We start from the raw sequence: 23,927 nt of genomic DNA, 5'->3' as shown, positions 1-23,927 counted from the left end.
CAAGTGATAGGTTATAATAATAAAATTGTTATCGCTACCGATCAACAAAAACCAGGTATCAATTCAGATATTAACGTCAAATTAATAACGCAAACAATCATGGGCGAAAAGGGAATAGTCAAGCCGCAAACACCACATGTTTCACAACCATCTACTAACGCACAAGTGCCACCGCATATTGAGGCTAAAAATCAACAACATATCGTTGAAAAAACAGCGCTTGTAGTGGGTGGAGTCTCAGTTGGTTTACTCATGATTTGGTTAAATAGTTCTTAGCGAACTGATTTGGTGGTTAAATAGTTCTTAGCGAATACGTACAACAGCCCTGCAATTGCTACGATCAGCCCCCACAAGTTTTGACTAAGCCAAGTGGTGGTCTTAGCTTATAAATTCAATAGCCAGGAAACAATACTCCCTATTATACCGGGAAGTGCGGCCGCGGCTTTCTCAGCGAGCTTTCCCAGTGAGCTTTCCCAGTGCTGAACCTAATGCTTTTAAATACTTTTTTATCCACTCTTTTATCCCGTTTTTATCGTTAGGTGGTGTACCACCACCTGTACTGCCACCTGTTAACGAGAGAGTCAAAGTCGATATAATAAAACCCAATGCGGTTAAAATACTGGCAATGGTTATTCCTTGTTCTCTGAACAATGTTTTAATTTTATCGGCCAGTGTAGTATCATCGTTGAGGACTTGATTGATAGTTTCTCGAATTCGACTGATTTGTGAACGAAGTGCCTTTCTATTACTGGAAGCAGCTTCCGAGGCGGGCCGATCTTTCGTCTTCTAAGTTACGCAATCTTTCCGCTACGCGGCGTCTACTGAATTCATCGCCCACCTGTTCAAGTTTTGTTTTCTCGTAAACTATATGCTTATCGATTTCGGATATCTTGGCCATATTATTCATGAGTTCTCCCCAAATTGTTCGCATTGCCTTGTCAAGACCTCGTAATTCCCTAATACTAAACTCCGAGGATGGTACCTGTAACGTGGAATTATCGTAATAGGTATCTAAGATTTCTTCGAGTCTGTCCGAGGCCACCTTCGAGGAAGCCTCCAAATCATCTGTATTACCGAGTTCAGTACGCACAGTCCTAAGAACCTTAGTAGTCTTCGCGGAAAGTCGTCGGTAGTCCACAAAACCTAATTCATCACGAACAGTGCCGATGCCGTGTTTAGCAGCTATCGTAGACAGGGCTAGGGGCTTACGAGTACGAGAATGCATAAGATCAATATCCGGAGCGCCACGCAGTCGCAATATTCCTTTACTATCTATCTCAAACTTTGAATAGTCACGACCTATTGAGGTATCATCTTTAAAGGAATCATAATAATCATTGACGGTTGATTGTAAAATTTCATCGTTAAGATTCGTGCCACCAAAGTTGGTTTCATCAGTATCTTCGATTGGATTCTGGTTATCAAAGTCATCAAAGGTACTTAGATCTAAGTCATTATGTTCAAAATTAGCCATTTTTATATTAAACATAGGGTACATGTTTTCAATATAACAATGTCTTCGCAATACGGACGCAAGTTAAACCCACAACGTAGACTTCGAGATCCATTAGGGGTCAAAGCAATTCGTCAGTCTGTAACTATAACTAATAACCCTAGTACCATCGATCAGAATCAAACGCTTCTGGTTCGCTTTCCTAATCTCGGCGCACACGATGTGTTAGTTCCGGGAACTGTCTGAACACGATGTGTTAGTTCCGGGAACTGTCTGACTAGCATTTACGATTAGTTTGACTTCTACCGACGTTAACAGGGAGCCCGTTCAGAACATAGGTCGTGCTATCGTTAAGAAAATCGCGATTAAAATTAGCGGTTATGAGGTTTTGAGTATCGATGATAGCGATGTATACTATTGTTACATGGATCTCTGGAGAACGGATAAAGAGCAGGAAAACTTACAGTACCAAGGTATTTGTAATAAGAACACATTGAGACTGCGCGTGGGTGCTGAAAATGGTGTTGATACCAACGAAAAAGACAAGTATTTGTCACAGAGTGACGAAATATCCCCCGCCTGTACACCATAGTACCAAATATGAAGACAATCCAGCGATTAGTTCTTGAGATATTGTGGCAACACCGTTTTCCAACTCCAAAAACAGATTTGCCTGCTGTGACCTTGAAAATGGGGTCAAGGTCACCAAATCTGACAGGTGTATGCGGTGTCTGTATATACACTATAGTTCCAAATATGAAGACAATCCAGCGATTAGTTCTTGAGATATCGCGGCAACACCGTTTTCTAACTCCAAAAGCAGATTTGCCTGCTGTGACCTTGAAAATGGGGTCAAGGTCACCAAAACCGACTGGTGTCTGCGGTGTCTGTATATACACCATAGTTCCAAATATGAAGACAATCCAGTGTTTAGTTCTTGAGATATCGCGGCAACACCGTTTTCCAACTCCAAAAGCAGATTTGCCTGCTGTGACCTTGAAAATGGGATCAAGGTCACCAAAACCGACTGGTGTCTGCGGAGTCTGTATATACACCATAGTTCCAAATATGAAGACAATCCAGTGTTTAGTTCTTGAGATATCGCGGCAACACCGTTTTCCAACTCTAAAAGCAGATTTGTCTGCTGTGACCTTGAAAATGGGATCAAGGTCACCAAAACCGACTGGTGTCTGCGGAGTCTGTATATACACCATAGTTCCAAATATGAAGACAATCCAGTGTTTAGTTCTTGAGATATCGCGGCAACACCGTTTTCCAACTCTAAAAGCAGATTTGTCTGCTGTGACCTTGAAAATGGGATCAAGGTCACCAAAACCGACTGGTGTCTGCGGAGTCTGTATATACACCATAGTTCCAAATATGAAGACAATCCAGTGTTTAGTTCTTGAGATATCGCGGCAACAAACAGGTGGGACGTACGGACGGACGTACGGACGTACGGACGGACGGACGGACGGTTGTGAATACTATATCCCCCGCTTCGCGCTTTCGCGCGGCGGGGGATAATAAGGCCATTGCCGACGCATTAGGTAACCGATTCTATATTCCCCTAGACTTTGAATTACTAGATTCCCACATGCCCTTTTATCAAGCATCCCTAGGCGATAGGTTAGAATACGAACTCACTTTTAATGACTTCGGTAGAGTAATCAGAGCTGCTGAAGATGCTAGCTATTCCATTGACAATATCTTGCTGGAGTACGATATGATAACAGATCCCGAATTAGCCAGACAAATTCGTAACCATTATTCGGGAAGTTTAGCCATTTTGTACGATCGCGTGCTGCGACATCGAAAGATCACGAGGGAAAAAAAAGATACGATGTGGAATATCAATCTTAACATCCCCACGAGGTCGTTGAAGGGTATTTTAATGTTGTTCGAGGACCCCTCCGATGCGTTTAAAAGAAATACCGAGAAGTTCTACAATCCCAAGATTACAAAAGTAGAATTGACTATCGAGGGCGTTCCTAATCAACTATATAGCCAAGGAATCCCAGTGGGATGAGATTAAAAAACTTCCTTCTATAAAACGTTCTCCGGAAGTTAACGCGGTCGTGAAAGATCTGTCTCTCGGGAGTGTATCGATTGGTGAATACCTCACCACGAAGTACGCGCTATGGCTCGACATGCGTACAACGGACAATGACCAATTACACGGCAGTGGGAGGAGAATAGAAAAATGCTAGCGAGGGTGCCACCATACAGATAACAAAGCTCCAGGAAACGGCTGGTAAATTAAACATATATTTGTACGTGATTATGGATGCGCAACTTAATATACAGAATGGGAGATTCGTGCAAGCAATCTATAAATAATCTTTTACCTAAAGATCCGCACTGCGCTATCATATGCGGGCAAACGGGCTGCGGAAAAACAGCTTTTATTCTAGATATTTTAGAAAGTCATTATCGGGACGTTTTCGATCATATTATTATTCTGTGCCCGACTATAAGCGTTAATAAAACATACTTATCGAGATATTGGGTAATGAATGACGACGGGGTACACAGAGTCGATCCGGGCGATAGTTTACAAGACCGTCTCCGAGTATGTCACGAAAAATACAAAGGAGAATCAACCCTTTTCGTAATAGACGATTGCAGCGCTAGTAAAGAACTCACAAAAAAGAAAGATATGCTTTCGTATTTAGCATTCTCCGGTCGGCATACTCAACATAGCGTTTGGGTACTTACTCAAAAATACAACTCTGTCCTGAAAGATCTCAGAGAGCAGACCAAATGGGTAGCACTGTTTCATTGCAAAGACCGAGATTCATTCGAGGAATGTTTACGCGAAAATGATGTCATTGATACCAAGGGTGAACGAGATAAAGTCAGAAAACAGTTAGCGGCAACGAAGCACTGTAAACTCGTATTTAAAACCGATCAACCAGCTGCTTATGCAATTGCTTAGCAAATTATGGCAAAATGTAGCAAATTGTAGCAAAATTATAGCAAAATGTAGCAATGTATAGCAAATTATCGCAAAAATAGCAAAAATATAGCAAAAATATAAAAATATAGCAAAAATAGCAAAAAATATGATAAATTGAACATTAGTGGTTAATATGACATAAAATGTGGTTCGAAATCCTCATTCTTTCGCAACAGTTCATTATTACGGGATGTATTGGATATGCCATATTATATTATGTTAGACTTAAATAAATATCTCCTTAGGTATTACATTATGGAATGCGACGAACTCATCGAACAAATGCTCAAAGAATCTGATGCAGATCAAAATGCTGAAGTAGTTACAGATAATCTTTAGATAAGCAATAGAGAAAGACTCGCGGCTTTGGTAGCCGGTGGAAAATGTTCCCAATATTTGGAGGAAAATTATACCATCGAAAAAATTGATAACATGACCGACGAAGAAACTGTACGTGCGTTACGAGTCTAGACTGGGAGCTACCATGACTAAAACGATAGGGTCGGCTATATTACAACTATACACAGTCGTAGCTAGTACGTTTCTCCCCATCCCGGCAGAACATCGCATGTATTTATGCGAATCTCTCGAGAAAGACCCATTCATCGAACACGCTATAAGCTCAGTGAGCTGTGAGTTTTATCATAGATTCGGAATGTTCTTAGCTCCGTTCACCACAGCTTTAATAATGGCTAGGTATTGTCAATTTAAACATACGTGCCCACTTAATAATAATGGAGACTCAACAGGTGACACCACAACAGATTGTGAACACACAACAACACGTGAACGAGGAACAACAGATTGCGGAACAACGAGTGAATGAGGATGTGAATGCACCACATGTGAATGCACCACATGTGAATGAGAAAATACTAAAACCCAGAGTTACTAAGAACCCCCAAAAAATAGCTGCAGGAAGAAAGGGTGGGCTGGCGAGGAAAGCAAAATTAGTAAATAATTCAAATATTTATCCGATTAAAACATGGGCACCAGTAGGAGTTGCTGGTATAGCGGCTGTATGGTTCTTTTATAAGACCGGAGAAGAGAAAACATCACCCCCGCCGCAACAACAAGTTCAATTAGAGGTTAGTCCTCATATAATGCTATAAGAAGCATGACTACTCCAGTTACAGACGGTAAAATGTTGGTAAACGCGACGTATCATTCAGCGGTGGTCACCGGCTTGGCCATTGGCTATGCCCGTATGGCTAAAATGATTACTAAAGTCACACCTCCCAAGCTAGATTTTAATGGATTTGACATCGGAATGATGGTTCTTGATATTGGATTAGCAATGGCAACGAAGGATATGCTCATCAAACAAGGACTTATCCCGGAAGACATAATGAAGTAATTAAACATTTGAATATTTTATATTATTAAACATTTGAATATTTTATATGGCAACAATTGCGATGATGGTCAGTGGAACTGTTGTTAATGCTCTAGCTTTTTCGGGGAGTAATTATTTATTTTCCAGTATGAGGGAATCAAACGCTAAAGAAGTTGAAGAGGAGCGTAAACGACATAACAAAGCTTTAGAACAATACCAAGCAGCCCAGTTACAATATACACAGCAGAGAATGAAGAGATTAGACTTTATTCATGATAAACTGATTAAGGAAGGACATTCAATTCAAACGTTTAAGGATGTCGAATCTGCCATGCACGAATACTACCTCGTTTTTGGGAAAAAACTAGACCTAATACCGATACCAACAATGAGTCAGTTTTATACACCGTCAGAGGCTCAGAAAGACCGAGAGGTCACATTTATTATTATTGGATTGACTTCTCTATTGATTTTCAGCTATACCATGAATACGCAGTGACAGCTGTGGCTATGCATAAACCATGATCTATAAATAGCCTAATCAATATCTCGCCTAGTGTAGATGTGATTTGCATTTAGACAAATGATATGATAGATGTATATACCATGAATAACTGCAAGTTTACACTCATGGGTAAGACTACTCTATGTAACCGACGCTGTGTTGATGAAATTTACTGCGGTCTACACAATTATTACATCAGGCGCGGACACATAAACTATAAGTGTTCTGAATGCGGGATAGGGGTCAAAGGTCATTATTGTTTATGCAAGAAACATGGTGCTGATAGGGTCAGGAACCTGATTATTTATGCTAGGAAGAGAGATTACATCAATGAGAGGAATAGGTTGGGGAGAATACGTATTTAGATATATGAAAACAACCAATTAGACATTTGTCTCATTTTGCATATACCATTCAACCACAATGGTTTTTGTCAGAGAATTAAAAGCTATGGCAAAGCAAAGTGGACTGCGTGGATATTCTCGTATGAGAAAAGCTGAATTGATTGATTTACTCGGTTTGGAATACAACAAACCCCAGACTGTTAGAGAACTCAAAGTTCGAGCGAGAAACAGTGGGCTGAGAGGTTATTCTCGAATGAGAAGAGCTGAATTGATCGCTTTACTAGATAATAATCAACCTAATGATGATGATGATGATGATATTAATAATGATGATGTTGAGAATAAACAACAAGAATAAATATTTGTACCCACATCCGCCGGCGTTGGTAAATATCTAAGAGGTTGGAAGATGGATATTAATTCCAACATGGATGTTAACGATATTAAGCCCATCATATCGAGTAAAATTAACGAGGAATTAGATGATTTACATAGTATAAAATACCAGCTGACGATTAAAATGACATTGAGTAAAAGTAACACAGACGATAGCACCGAATATACGGAACCATATTTCCGAAGCAATCAAGAAGTTATAACCGAATCCGATACTATAAACTCATCATTAGATACATCAATTCAGAGAATACAGGAAACTTTAGAACGCTGGACTAATAGAGGTTTGGGTTGGGGTGTGGATAAAATCGATAGTTTATATTTAGATATAGCGAATAATATGCCTTTCAAAGGTGGATCTTATATAGATTTACCCCCGTATTATAAGAAGAAAAAAGCCATAATTAACGTAAAAAATAAATCTGATGACTGTTTAAGAATGATGATAAGATCTGCATTGTTCCCCGTAGACAAGCATCCGGATAGACCTTCTAGCTATCCCAAAAACGATGGACTCAACTTCGATGGTATAGACAAACCTTCACCAATATCACAAATTGATAAGGTGGAAAAGCAAAATAATTTAGCTATAAATGTTTTCGGACATTCTAAAGGAATTGTTGTACACAGGATAAGCTCCGCTCCGGAACATATCCCCAGAATCAATTCATTTCTGATCGAAAAAGATGGTAAATATCATTATACGTGGATAAAGAGTTTAAACAGGCTATTATACGATCAAACTAAATATAAGGGAAAGAAATATTTCTGTGAAAGATGCCTACATGGGTACAGCTGACAAGATCTATTAGAAGCGCATGAAGAAGACTGTAGAGGTGTTGGACAGACCGCTATCAGGATCGATATGCCTAAAGAGGGAAAAAATATATTAAAATTTGAACATTATTGTAATCAAATGCCAGTACCGTACGTAATTTACGCCGACTTCGAAGCGCTTATCAAACCCATAGAAAATACCAACCATAATAATCAAGGTAGTTTTACGTACAAAACTCAAGAACATTCCTTGTGGGTTTGGATATATAGTTGGAAGGTATGATGGGAAAACAAACACTCCCGTGATTTACAGAGGTCCCGATGCAGCGGGAAAGTTCCTAGAATATCTACAAAATGAAGAGAGAATAATCAGGGAAAAATTATCGTGTAAGAAACCCATGCGTATGACGAGGGATGATTGGAGGGTCCATAAGAAGTCAACGAGTTGTCACGTTTGTAATAAACCCCTGGATGGGGATTCCGTAAGAGATCATTGTCACGTCACGGGTAATTATCGGGGAGCCGCCCATAACGAGTGTAACTTGAAACTAAAAATGAATTCTCAAACAATACACATCCCCGTTGTGTTTCACAACCTTAGGGGATACGATTCACATCTCATTATGCAAGCTATCTCGAAGACCGACGGCAGTTTAACGTGCATTCCTAATAATATGGAAAAATACATATCGTTCTCGTTGACTAAACCTATACATTATAGGGACAAGGATGGGAAATCTAGAATAAAGCAAAGTAATGGGCTTAGATTCATAGACTCTGTACAGTTTCTGTTATCTTCCCTGGACAATTTAGCTAATGCGAACAATCCCGATGACTTCGCAATAACAAATCAATATACCGATAAGATAACTCGTCATTTGTTGCTGAGAAAAGGTGTATATCCTTACGAATATATGGATGATTGGTCTAGATTCGAAGAAACTGAATTACCACCCCTCGAATCATTCTATAGTAACTTAACAGAATCTAGAATAACAGATGCCGATTATGAACACGCTCTGACGGTCTGGGATAAATTAGGTTGTAAGAATTTAGGCGATTATCACGATCTGTACTTAAAAACCGATGTACTGTTACTCGCCGATATATTCGAGATATTTAGAAAGACATGTTTAAAACAATACGGCTTGGACCTGGCATGGTACTAAGTCAGTCCCAGACTATCGTGGGATGCATTGTTGAAGAAGACCGGCGTAGAACTAAAACTACTCACAGATTACGATATGCACTTGTTTATTAAGAAAGGATTAAGAGGTGGTATATCGATGGCAGCTAAAAGGTATTCTAAGGCTAATAATAAATTAGTGGAAGGATACGATCCGAGTAAACCCGATACGCACATATTATATCTTGACGCTAACAATTTGTACGGATGGGCTATGAGTCAACCTTTACCCACGGGTGGTTTTGAATGGGTCAATGATATCGAAGTGAATGATATCCATAATATCAATGTGAATGATATTGAAGTGAATAAAGGGTACATACTAGAAGTTGACTTGGAATATCCAAGTTCGTTACATAAAGATCATAACAGTTATCCGCTAGCTCCCGAAAGATTAATGGTTAATAAAGATTGGATGTCGGAATATCAACGCTCCTTGATGGTAGATACAAGGTTAGCTAACGTAGAAAAACTTGTACCAAATTTGATGGATAAGACAAAATATATAGTTCACTACAGAAATCTCCAGTTGTATCTATCGTTAGGTATGAAACTAAAGAAAATACACAGAGTTCTAAAGTTTTATCAAAGCCCTTGGATGGAGCCCTATATAAGGTTGAACACAGATTTAAGAAAGATAGCTACCAGAGATTTCGAAAAGAATCTATATAAGCTCATGAATAACTCGGTATTTGGTAAAACTATGGAGAATCTAAGGAAGCGTGTTGATGTTAAATTAGTCGGATCTAATGAGGAAGAAAGACTCAGGAAACTTATAGCCAGTCCGGCTTTTAACAGAAGCAAGATATTCGATAACGACTTAGCTGCGTTGCATATGCAGAAGAGTAATATAAAATTCAACAGACCGGTGTACGTCAGTATGAGTATTCTCGACTTGTCAAAACACTTAATGTATGACTTTTATTACAACGAACTTAAGAAGCAATACGGCGATAGATGCGAGGTGTTATATACCGACACAGATTCTTTGTTGATGGAAATACAAACCGAGGATGTGTATAAAGATATGGCAGAAAAAAAAGATATGTACGACACGAGCGATTACCCTAAAGATAATCCACTGCACAGCGTAGTAAATAAAAAGGTGTTAGGTAAGATGAAGGATGAATGTGCTGGGACCCCTATAGCGGAGTATGTGGGATTAAGACCTAAGATGTATTCTATAAAGAAGTCCGATAATGGGGAGATAAGAAAAGCTAAGGGTGTTAAGAAGTATGTTGTAAAAAAGCATATCAAACAAGAACAGTATAAAGAATCATTATTTAACGGTAGAACGTTCAAACACGAGATGAACTCTTTAAGAAGTTACAATCATAGGATATATGGATTAAGAATGAACAAGACATCATTATCCACCTTAGATACAAAGAGATGGATTGATAATGATGGTGTAACTACCTATGCTTATGGTTATGGTGGTAATACCGTACCGTCGGGAACTATGAACAACTCTTCTCGTACAAATGCCCTACCCGGTCCATCTTGAAGATAATAAAGAATAGGCTCTCCTTCTTTCATAACCAATCGACTAATGTTATACGTCTTAAGGGACCATATGGGATCGGTTGCGCGACGTAGGCCTCTTTTGAGTTCACCTGCCTGGTATAAATATCTTACCCTTACTCTATCCGGAAGTTTTCGTTCTTTGCCTCTCCTCGGTGCTGAAGATTCGGAAGTCACGGATAATAGCATCGGATGGTTTCTTCCCTATTAATCTCGTTACTTCATTATTCAGCGCTGATACAACGGCTGATAATCGTGTCACCCATTCGGTTGATCTCAATGGCTCGGATTTCATTTCGATCCCATACTGATAGCCAAACAAACGTTCCGCTAATGTCCGGTTAAATCTTTCGACGATAGCTTGACTGCGGTGGGCCTCTCTTTCACCACGGACGATTTCGACATCGTTCTTTGTTAATAGTTTAGTTACCGATCCCATAAACTTGCGACGGGATCTACTTGAAATAGCTAAGGCCATTTTAGCGGTCCGCGTTTATATATGCGACTCAGTGCATTAGCTACCTCTGTTGATTCTTTCGAGGTTAATGGCTCAGCCTCTTTATATCGACTAGCCACATCCACTACCGTTAAAGCGTATTTATACGTTTTGCGTTTTACCTTATCGTGGGGAAGAAACAAAAGGTCAGCCTGATGAACTTCATTCGTTGTAAAAATATCAAACTTCTTCCTCGGTATATAACGCGGTGCCGGTAAGTATATTTGCCACATCGCTTGTTTCTTTAACCAATCCTTAGCCACATCTTTAGATACCTTAGCCACGGTGGCTAATTTTTTTATTGCTCCTACACCTTTCCAATATCCTCGTGGGCTATAGTAAATTTTATTCATTATTAATTAATATTGATGTTTCGTTTAATACATCTCATGACTATCGTTAAATCGCATAATCATTTTGGCATAAAAAATCCCCCCTGTAGTAGCAGTATAGGTAATAAATCTGGCTCCAGTGGAAGTGGTCCAGAACCCCTATTACCTATACTACTACTGGTCTTATGAGATTTTGATCGAATCTCCTGCTTCATTGCGTTGTATTTGGTGAGCTCCGACAGCACTAAACGAAACTCATCCTCGGATATCTTACAATCGGCCATTGCTGTCGAAATATGATCCTCAATGCTGTTCAACTTTGCTTCGGCGAGTATCCAAATCTTATCGTGTTTTAATGCTTTCTTTTGCAACCTACGAGAAATGAATTTTATCGCTATTCCTGCCAGTCCCGAGACTCCAGCGGCTATTTCCATGCCGAACACGATAGGCACGGCGATTATAGTTGATAATAAACCAACACCTGCTACACCGAGTCCCATGCCAGCTGTTACAAGTGCGGTGTCAACTCCGTCCAGAGCATTCACGGCTCTGCGATACTTTTTATACAATCCAAGTCTCAACTCGCTATCCTTCTCTATTCGATGTTTTATGTCGCTTATTTGATGTAATCGAAATCCATCAACAGTTTCCATCTTTTCAAATGCTTCATCGAGCGCTGGATATAAACCCATAGTGTATATTATGGTCATATAATAGTCTTTAATTGGTCTTGCTTAAATGTTTTGAGAGTATACATCAATCTTATCAAATGTATATTATACGGCAAGAATATCTTAGTAAGAGAAATACTACCACTTTTAATAATTTGGACCCTCTCGAGGGTTGCAACGGGCGATGCTCTGATATGAATAATACTGCAACGTTGACGCTCGTGTTTCTTGAGCTATTTAATCGATAGACCTGGTAATATTTCGGAGGCATCTACTGGTACATCTCCGAACAAGACTTCAATAATAAGAGTAGAAAGATTAGGTATTGCACTCAAGTTAACTTTAATTTCATTGAATTCAGTAACCAAATTTGAACTAACGTTTTCGATTGCCGGACGACTATATAACATATGACCTGGGTTTTCTGGCAGGGGAGAGACTAACACACTTTTTCATTTTGATGGAATATAAGCCGCGAGTATGATGCCACTATTTATTATCTTAGTTAATTATGTGCCTTACCCATCATCGCATAAGGTGGGGTAATGACGATATTCAGTAGCCACTCGATGTTTGTTTCAACCATAGTCCATTTATTATCATCGTTGTGAGTAAGATTGTACGAAGTGTTTTTCTTAAGGAGTCTACTAACAACGTTGACATCGCTTAAATCTTCTAGATTACCCGTGAATGTAACTTCTTTCCGCTTGTATACATTATCGTGTAAGTGTAAAGCGTATAACTTACCATCGGTACCGGGTTTACCGAATCCTTCTGTGTCTCCGAGATCGGAAAGCGCAATTGTATTACATTGTCTGAGCGTTCCAGGGCCTGATGCATCAACCATTATTTGTAATATGGAGTGTTACACTTAAGTATCCTATATGTACAGGTTGGTGTTTTACATCTAATACAGAAATTTTGAGGTCTGAAATAATACCACGCTTTAATTTTTTATATTGTAATGATGAGAAAGATTCCGTTCTACCGCTATTATATTTTTCATTTTTCACTGGAATAGATCTGAGCAGTGTTGAAGGACTTTCTAGTTGAATATTATCCGTCGTGCTTATTTGATCAAGATGGATACACAACTTTTTATAGGGAACTAAATTGGGCAATGTATCTCCATGTATTGTTATGTTGAATTCTATATGTTCGGGGAGTGGTGTAATTCCAAGTGTAATTGCTAAGGCATCGTAAAGAAATAAAAAAAATTCTCCAGTTTCTATTTTCACTGTCCCATTCGACTCATTTTGTGTGAGACTAGCTCCCAAAGGCTTAAAAAATTCATCATTGAGTGAGCATACGCTGTAATACCCATCAGGTATAAAAAATTTCGCTAATAATTCTATAGTGTTCACCTCATAAATTTACCCCATTATTTATATTCGCAGCACTTATATTGGTCCACCGAGGGTAATACGTTACGTCACAGAGAGCGACTTCGAGCTGACCATCCAAGTTATCGATAGTATGAAGCAGTTCAATAGACTGACCATTTGTTATTCCCGGGAGTGTAACATACATATTAAATATACAATGACACTATATCATAACTTAAATATGGAATCAACCATTATTTGTAATATGGAGTGTTACACTTAAGTATCCTATATGTACAGATTGGTGTTTTACATCTAATACAGAAATTTTAAGGTCTGAAATAATACCCCACTTTAATATTTTATATTGTAATGTTGAGAAAGATTCTGTTCTACCGCTATTATATTTTTCATCTTTGACTGTAATACATCTGAGCAGAGTTGAAGGACTTTCTAGTTGAATATTATCCGTCGTGCTGATTTGATCAAGATGGATGCACAACTCTTTATAGGGAACTAAATCGGGTAATGCATATACAGTCACTGTTGTGTTGGGTGGTAATGTTACTGTCTGTCCAGATCCAAGTGTAATTGCTAAGTTCTCGTCAATAACTATACCTTTTTCTCCAGTGTATATTTTCACTGTCCCATTCGACTCATTTTGTGTGATACTAATTCCATTAGGCATAAAAATTTCATCATTGAGTGAGCATACGCTGTAATACCCATCAGGTATAGTAATGAATTTGCCAATACCACTGTTTTCACCTGGTATAAACATCTCATTATTTCTTCTCGCAGCACTTATATTGGTCCACCATGGGTAATACATTACATCGCATAGATTTACTTCGAGTTGTCCATCCGAGTTATCGATAGTATGAAGCAGTTCAATAGACTGACCAATTGTTATACCCGGGAGTGTAACATACATATTAAATATACAATGATACTATATCATAACTTAAATATGAAATCGAGATACATTACTAATCAGTCGATTATAGTAACTGCCTCTGGTGCTGAATTTTTCGTTAAATTCCACAATATCTTTGAAAAGTACAGAGTCACGGCAACTAGCGATAAAATGGTGCACGATTGGTTTCACAATCCGATGCAATTTTGGCAGAATCAGTTAAACTTTGCCATATGGTGTGCCACAACAGGATGTGGCGTATCTCTTTATTCCCCAGGATTTATGCTAAATAAGTCTGTTATAACATTCCACGTGTACTATCAGATTAGACGTATACTTAAAGAAATTAATGCTCCATTACCGCAGGATCGAGCGTGGAATTCCACAAATGATAATTATGATAGGTCCGCATATGAAAGTATTTGTATTGAATTTAATGTTTCTACGAGTAAAGATTGGCGTATTAAAGGAGCAAACCATGGTCTAGGTTTTCCGTACAGCGGACAAAGAACTGTTAAAGAAGTCAGCGATGATTTAGTTAAAAAAACTCATCAACCATTCAATCCATTTAAATTCTTACAGAAAGACACTCTTTTAGTAAGATTGCATAATCTTAATCATGGCTGGGAACTTTCGAGTAACGATTGGAGAGGTTCTCTTATGAGTTTTAAGGGTGGTTTGGCTTATATTGTTACAAAATTTGTACAACTGAACGATACCGCAAACGCTTGGAATGAATTTCTTAATGATAAAACAGAAAATAATTTTACTAACCCAGGAGTTGTAAGATTTAATGAATCGATAAGAACTTATGTATAGGCAATTCTCGGTGCACAATCGCAAACACGAACTTCCATTATCGGTTCTGGGACGGCGCTAGATGCACAAAAACAGTTTGTCGCAAACGTGGAGGACGCCATTAATTCACCAGTTGACATGTGGCAGTTACAGGTTTTGTTTAACTGTCAACTAACCAGTAATATACCAGTTGTATATAGTGTATATAATACATAGTGTAGTTAGTATTATTATTAATATTAGCATTAGTTATTTGTGTCAGTATTAGTATATAGTGTATATAATACATAGTGTAGTTAGTATTTAGTATTAGTATTTATCCTTAATATTAGTATTTAGTATTAGTATTTAATATTAGTATTTAGAATTAGTATTTAGTATTAGTTTGCAGTATGGGTTTTATGGATTTTAATGAAGATTTGATACAACACCGTTTAACTTAGTTATGCTTGGGTCAGTCACTACCCTATCAGCTCCTTTGTGTCAGCCAGGGCAAATGTTCTGGTTGAGTGGTTCCCTATTGTTTTCCTTAGGGTCAGCTTTGCATGCTTTTTAACCCTCACTTGCACCTCAGTCACTACACAGACAAGTCACTGACAGGCGACAGCAAGTGGACACATTTTACAGATTTTGTAAGGCAAGGTATGTTTCCAATTTAATACATAAACATATATAAATCTATCTTTTCATAAATATGATTATATAAATAGGTGTACGTTAAATAAGGTATTTGTTATGATGTGTGTGAGATTTAGTCAATGTCTGATTCTCTTGGACAGAGTGTTGTTTGACTATGTTATGAGGCTATTATCCTATATGTGTTAAATGTATTGTAAGTGTGTTGACATTTATGATAGTTTTAGGATGTTTAGTAATTTATTGTGTTTTAGGGTAGTGCTGTGTTCAGATCTGTAAATATGTATAAACAATAGCACTGATTTGATAATAATGTCCACACGTGCAAGAGCATTGTGTAAGGAAGCTAGTTTTATTGTACATTTGAATAACTTCCATATTTATAGGTACTTTGATGTCACTGTAGCCCTGACCATGTAGTCATGACAGGCTAAAGTGTAACCTACACCTAGAGGCCATACTTCTGGTATGTTTACTTATCACCACATGTAAATATATATTATTATTATTATTATGTTTATCTATTGATCACGTTTTACACCAATAAGAAGTATTTTGATTTGATGTATGCATATACTATATGTATGTATAATGTAATTCTAATGATGTATCATGTTCTGACGTATACATATCCTCTATATATGTATAAGGTAATCCTAATGAAGTATCATGTTCTCATTTTAATTGTCATAATTTACAAGATTCTTATTGAGTGTTATTGTGCATTTCAGGGTGTGAACGAAAGGGTATACCACTCGTCATCTAATAAACGAATCACTCCCGTAGCTGTGTTTTTGACATCATTTATCGATGCACACACATATTCTGCTACAGACATACCATCGTCTATAAAACGTTTTCAAGATGTATTACAGGACGCTCAATCCAAAGTAGACTACGTTTATGCGCTGGGATTATACATGTCTCCGAGTAATACCAAACTTAAGATCGGCCAAGTGATCGGTTATAATAATAAAATTGTTATTGCTACCGATCAACAAAAACCAGGTATAAATTCAGATATTAATGTCGAATTAATAACGCAAACAATCACAGGCGAAAAGGGAATAGTCAAGCCGCAAACACCACATGTTTCCACCATCTACTGACGCACAAGTGTCACCGCATACTGCGTCTAAAAATCAACAACATATCGATGAAAAAACAGTGCTTGTAGTAGGTGGAGTCGCGGCTGGTTTACTCATGATTTGGTTAACGAACTGATTTGGTTAAATAGTCTTTAGCGGATACGTACAACAGCCCTGCAATTGCTACGATCAGTGCCCACAAGTTTTGACTAAGCCAAGTGGTGGTCTTAGCTAATAAATTCAATAGCAAGGAAACAACACTCCATATTATACCGGAAAGTGCGGCCGCGGCTTTCTCAGCGAGCTTTCCCAGTGCTGAACCTAATGCTTTTAAATGCTTTTTTATCCACTCTTTTATACCATCCGACGTAGGCGGTGATCCGCCACTACCACCGGTACCACCGGTTAACGCGAGAGTCAAAGTCGATATAATAAATCCCAACGCGGTTAAAATACTGGCAATTGTTATTCCCTGTTTCTGAACAATGTTTTAATTTTATCGGCCAGTGTAGTGTCATCGTTGAGGACTCGATAGATAGTTTCTCGAATTCGAAGTGCCTCTCTATTACTGGAAGCATCTTCGAGGCGGGCCAATCTTTCCTCTTCTAAGTTACGCAATCTTTCCGCTACGCGGCATCTGCTGAATTCATCGCCCGCCTGTTCAAGTTTTGTTTTCTCCTAAACGATATGCTTGTCGATTTCGGATATCTTGGCCATATTATTGGTGAGTTCTCCCTGCATTGTTCGCATTGCCTTGTCAAGACCTCGTAATTCCCTAATACTGAACTCCGGGTATGGTGATACACTGACCGTGGAATTATCGTAGTAGGTACACAAGATTTCTTTGAGTCCGTCCAAGGCCACCACTGAGGAAGCTTCCAAATTATCTGTGTTAACGAGTTTATCACGCGTAGTTCGAAGAGCCTTAGTAGTCTTCGCGGAAAGCGGTGAGTAGTCAACGAACAGTGCTTATGCCATGTTTAGCTGCTATCGTAGACAAGGCTAGGGGCTTACGAGTACGATAATGCATCAGGTCAATATCCGGAGCGCCACGCAGTCGCAATATTCCTTTACTATCTATCGTAAATTTTGAATATTCACGAACAATACGACTATCATCTTTACAGGAATCGTAATAATCATCAACGGCTGGTTTCAAAAGTTCATCATTTACGGTTGATTGTGATATTTCATCGTTAAGATTCGTAAAGCTGGTTTCATCAGTACCCTCTTCGATTGGATTCGGGTTATCTAAATAATCTAGACCAATATCAGTCATTTTTATATTAAACATATGGTTATATAATTTCAATATAACAATGTCTTCGCAATACGGACGCAAGTTAAACCCACAACGTAGACTTTGAGATCCATTAGGGGTCAAAGCAATTCGTCAGTCTGTAACTATAACTAATAACCCTAGTACCATAGATCAGAATCAAACGCTTCTGGTTCGCTTTCCTAATCTCGGCGCACACGATGTGTTAGTTCCGGGAACTGTCCGACTAGCATTTATGATTAGTTTGACTTCTGCCGACGTTAACAGGGAGCCCGTTCAGAACATAGGTCGTGCTATCGTTAAGAAAATCGCGATTAAAATTAGCGGTAATGAGGTTTTGAGTATCGACGATAGCGATGTATACTATTGCTACATGGATCTCTGGAGAACGGATAAAGAGCGGGAAAACTTACAGTACCAAGGTATTTGTAATAAGAACACATTGAGACTGCGCGTGGGCGCTGAAAATGGTGTTGGTACCAAGGAAAAAGATAAGGCCTTTGCCGACGCATTAGGTAACCGATTCTATAATCCCCTAGACTTTGAATTACTAGATTCCCACATGCCCTTTTATCAAGCATCCCTAGGCGATAGGTTAGAATACGAACTCACTTTTAATGACTACGGTAGAGTAATCAGATCTGGTGAAGATGCTAGCTATTCCATTGACAATATCTCGCTGGAGTACGATATGATAACGGATCCCGAATTAGCCAGACAAATTCGTAACCATTATACAGGAAGTTTAGCCATTTTGTACGATTGCGTGCTGCGACAAAAAAGATACAATGTGGAATAACAATCTAAACGTCCCCACGAGGTCGTTGAAGGGTATTTTAATGTTGTTCGAGGACCCCTCCGATGCGTTTAAAAGAAATACCGAGAAGTTCTACAATCCCAAGATTACAAAAGTAGAATTGACTATCGAGGGCGTTCCTAATCAACTATATAGCCAAGGAATGCTAGCGTATCACCAGTGGGATGAGATTAAAAAACTTCCTTCTATAAAACGAAGCCCGGAAGTTATCGCGGTCGTGAAAGATCTGTCTCTCTGGAATGTATCGATGGGTGAATACCTCACCACGAAGTACGCGCTATGGCTGGACATGCGAACCACGGACGATGGCCAATTACACGGCAGTGGGAGGAGAATAGAAAATGCTAGCGAGGGTGTTACTATACAGATAACGAAGCTCCAGGAAACGGCTGGTAAATTAAACATATATTTGTACGTGATTATGGATGCGCAACTTAATATACAGAATGGATGATTCGTGCAAGCAATCTATTAATAATCTTTTACCTAAAGATCCGCACTGCCCTATCATATGCGGGCAAACAGCTGTGGAAAAACAGCTTTTATTCTAGATATTTTACAAAGTCATTATCGGGACGTTTTCGATCATATTATTATTCTGTGCCCGACTATAAGCGTTAATAAAACATACCTATAGAGAGATTGGGTTATGAATGACGACTGGGTACACAGAGTTGATCCGGGCGATCGTTTACAAGTCTGATTACGAGTATGTCACGAAAAATACAAAGGAGAATCAACCCTTTTCGTAATAGACGATTGTAGCGCGAGTAAAGAACTCACAAAAAAGAAAGATATGCTTTCGTATTTAGCATTCTCCGGACAGCATACTCAACATAGCGTTTGGGTACTTACTCAAAAATACAACTCTGTCCTGAAAGATCTCAGAGAGCAGACCAAATGGGTAGCACTGTTTCATTGCAAAGACCGAGATTCATTCGAGGAATGTTTACGCGAAAATGATGTCATTTATACCAAGCTCGAACGAGATAAAGTCAGAAAACTGTTATCGGCAACGAAGCACTGTAAACTCGTATTAAAAACCGATCAACCAGCTGCTTATGCAATTGCTTAGCAAAATTATGGCAAAATTATAGTAAAATGTAGCAAATTGAACATAAGCGGTTAATATGACATAAAATGTTCAAAATCATCATTCTTTCGCAACAGTTCATTATTACGGGATGTATTGGATATGCCATATTATATTATGTTAGACTTAAATATCTCCTTAGGTATTACATTATGGAATGCGACGAACTCATCGAACAAATGCTCAAAGAATCTGATGCAGATCAACATGTTGATAAATCTTTAGATAAACATAGAGAAAGACTCGCGGCTTTGGTAGCCGGTGGAAAATGTTCCCAATATTTGGGGGGAAATTATACCATCGAAAAAATTGATAACATGACCGACGAAGAAATTAAAAAACTGTACGTGCGTTACGAGTCTAGACTGGGAGCTACCATGACTAAAACGATAGGGTCGGCTATATTACAACTATACACAGTCGTAGCTGGTACGTTTCTCCCTATCCCGGCAGAACATCTCATGTTTTTATGCGAATCTCTCGAGAAAGACCCATTCATCGAACACGCTATAAGCTCAGTGAGCTGTGAATTTTATCATAGATACGGAATGTTCTTAGCTCCCTTCACCACAGCTTTAATAACGGCTAGGTATTGTCAATTTAAACATACGTGCCCACTTAATAATAATGGAGACTAAACAGGTGACACCACAACAGATTGTGAACGAGGAAATAACTGCACCACAGATTGTGAACGAGATTGCACAACAGATTGCTGAACAACAAGTGAATGAGGAACCACCACAAGTGAACAAGAAAATACTAAAAGCCAGAGTGACAAATAATCCTTTGAAAATAGCGGCAGGAAGAAAGGGTGGGCTGGCGAGGAAAGCAAAATTAATAAATATTTCAAATATTAATCCGATTAAAACATGGGCACTAGTAGGAGTTGCTGGTATAGCGGCTGTATGGTTGTTTTATAAGACCGGAAAAGAGAAAACGTCACCCCCAATGCAACAACAAGTTCAATTAGAGGTTAGCCCTCATATAATGCTATAAGAAGCATGACTACTCCAGTTACAGACGGTAAAATGTTGGTAATCGCAACGTATCATTCAGCGGTGGTCACCGGCTTGGCCATTGGCTATGCCCGTATAGCTAAAATGATTACTAAAGCCACACCTCCCAAGCTAGATTTTAATGGATTTGATATAGGTATGATGATTCTGGATATTGGATTGGCTATGGCTACAAAAGATATGCTCATCAAACAAAAACTTATCCCGGAAGACATAATGAAGTAATTAATTAAACATTTGAATATTTTATATTATTAAACTATGGCATCAATTGCGATGATGGTCGGTGGAGCTATTGTAAATGCTCTAGCTTTTTCGGGGAGTAATTTTTTATTTTCTAGTATGAGAGGTTCGGAGCAGAAAAGACATAATAAAGCTTTAGAACAACTAGAAAAAGCTCAGTCACAATGGGCCAGAAATAGGACATTAAGATTAGATTTTATTCATGAAGAACTGATTAAGGAAGGACATTCAATTCAAACGTTTAAGGATGTCGAATCTGCCATGCACGAATACTTCCTCGTTTATGGGAAAAAAATTGACCCAATACTGAGATCAACAATGAGTCAGTTTTATACACCGTCAGAGGCTCAGAAAAACCGCGAGGTCGCATTTGTGATAATGGGGTTATCAGCTGTATTGATTTTCAGCTATACCATGACCTAGTTAGGGGAGTCAGAGTGACAGCTAATCAATAAATCAACATGACAGCTAATCTATAAATAGCGTTGGCTGACTGCCTAATCAATAGTGTAGATGTGATTTACCTTTTAGACAAATGATATGATATGTGTATAACCATGAATCTATGCAAATATACACTCATGGGGAAATTGATTCAATGTCAGAAGCCATCTGTGGGTATTTACTGTGGCACTCACGCTTATAACATCAGAAAGGGTTTTAAAAATTACGTTTGTTCTGTATGTGGGATTGGAGTCAAATGTAGTTACAGCTTATGTAAGAGTCACGGTGCTGATAAGGTCAGGAAGCAGATTATTTATGCTAGGAAGAGAGATTACATCAATGAGAGGAATAGGTTGGGGAGAATACGTATTTATATATGAAAAACAACCATTTAGACAAATGAATCATTTTGTATATACCATGGTCACAATGGTTTTTGTCAGAGAGTTGAAGGCTATGGCAAAACAACGTGGTCTACATGGATATTCTCGAATGAGAAAAGCTGAATTGATTACCTTACTCGGTTTGGAATACAACAAACCCCAGACTGTTAGAGAACTCAAAGCTCAAGCGAGAAACAGTGGGCTGAGTGGTTATTTTAGAATGAGAAGAGCTGAATTGATCGCTTTACTAGATAATAATCAACCTAATGATGTGGATAATAATCAACAAGAACAAGACGATGATAATAATCAACAACAACAAGAATTAATATTTGTACCCACATCCGCCGGCGTTGGTAAATATCTAAGAGGTTGGAAGATGGATATTAATTCCAACATGGATGTTAACGATATTAAGCCCATCATATCCAGCAAAATTAACGAGGAGTTAGATGATTTACATAGTATAAAATACCAGCTGACGATTAAAATGTTATTGAGTAAAAGTAACACAGACGATAGCACCGAATATACCGAACCATATTTCCGAAGCAATCAAGAAGTTATAACCGAATCCGATACTATAAACGCATCATTAGATACATCAATTCAGAGGATACAGGAAACTTTAGAACGCTGGACTAATAGAGGTTTGGGTTGGGGTGTGGATAAAATCGATAGTTTATATTTAGATATAGCAAATTATATGCCCTTCAAAGGTGGATCTTATATAGATTTACCCCCGTATTATAAGAAGAAAAAAGCCATAATTAACGTAAAAAATAAATCTGATGACTGTTTAAGAATGATGATAAGATCTGCATTGTTCCCCGTAGACAAGCATCCGGATAGACCTTCTAGCTATCCCCAAAACAATGGACTCAACTTCGATGGTATAGACAACCTACACCAATATCACAAATTGATAAGGTGGAAAAGCAAAATAATTTAGCTATAAATGTTTTCGGACATTCTAAAGGAATTGTTGTACACAGGATAAGCTCCGCTCCGGAACATATCCCCAGAATCAATTCATTTCTGATTGAAAAAGATGGAAAATATCATTATACGTGGATAAAGAGTTTAAACAGGCTATTATACGATCAAACAAAACATAAAGAAAAGAAATATTTCTGCGAAAGATGTCTACATGGGTACAGCAGACAAGATCTATTAGAAGCCCATGAAGAAGACTGTAGAGGTGTTGGACAGACCGCTATCAGGATCGATATGCCTAAAGAGGGAAAAAATATATTAAAATTTGAACATTATTGTAATCAAATGCCAGTACCGTACGTAATTTACGCCGACTTCGAAGCGCTTATCAAACCCATAGAAAATACCAACCGTAGCAATCAAGATAATCAAGATAGTTTTACGTACAAAACTCAAGAACATATTCCTTGTGGGTTTGGATATATAGTTGTAAGGTATGATGGGAAAACAAACCCGCCCGTGATTTACAGAGGTCCCGATGCAGCGGGAAAGTTCCTAGAATATCTACAAAATGAAGAGAGAATAATCAGGGAAAAATTATTGTGTAAGAAACCCATGTGTATGACGAGGGATGATTGGAGGGCCCATAAGAAGTCAACGAGATGTCATGTTTGTAATAAACCCCTGGATGGGGATTCCGTAAGAGATCATTGTCACGTCACGGGTAATTATCGGGGAGCCGCGCATAACGAGTGTAACTTGAAACTAAAAATGAATTCTCAAACAATACCCATCCCCGTTGTGTTTCATAACCTTAGGGGATACGATTCCCATCTCATTATGCAAGCTATCTCAAAGACTAACAGCGGTTTAACGTGCATTCCTAACAATATGGAAAAATACATATCGTTCTCGTTGACTAACCTTTACATTATAGGGACAAGGATGGGAAATCTAGAATAAAGCAAAGT

General features: G+C 38.5%; 1 protein-coding gene and 1 long non-coding RNA gene across 2 annotated transcripts in view; one reads left to right on the top strand and one right to left on the bottom strand.

Annotated features, from left to right (window-relative positions):
* LOC124150127 (leucine-rich repeat and death domain-containing protein 1-like) overlaps window positions 1-23,927 on the bottom strand; it is a 130,271-nt gene that overhangs the window by 41,425 nt on the left and 64,919 nt on the right. The window lies entirely within an intron of this gene.
* On the top strand, window positions 15,463-16,433 carry LOC125372321. Its single transcript, XR_007218062.1, has 3 exons — window positions 15,463-15,660; window positions 16,041-16,120; window positions 16,386-16,433. It is a non-coding gene; the product is annotated as an uncharacterized LOC125372321 (long non-coding RNA).

The sequence above is a fragment of the Haliotis rufescens genome, unplaced genomic scaffold (assembly GCF_023055435.1).
Source record: "Haliotis rufescens isolate VD_foot unplaced genomic scaffold, xgHalRufe1.0.p SCAF_4, whole genome shotgun sequence".
In the NCBI taxonomy this organism is placed as follows: domain Eukaryota; kingdom Metazoa; phylum Mollusca; class Gastropoda; order Lepetellida; family Haliotidae; genus Haliotis; species Haliotis rufescens.
The sequence above is the reverse complement of the archived record's forward strand: the minus strand, read 5'-3'. Positions and strand labels throughout refer to the sequence as shown.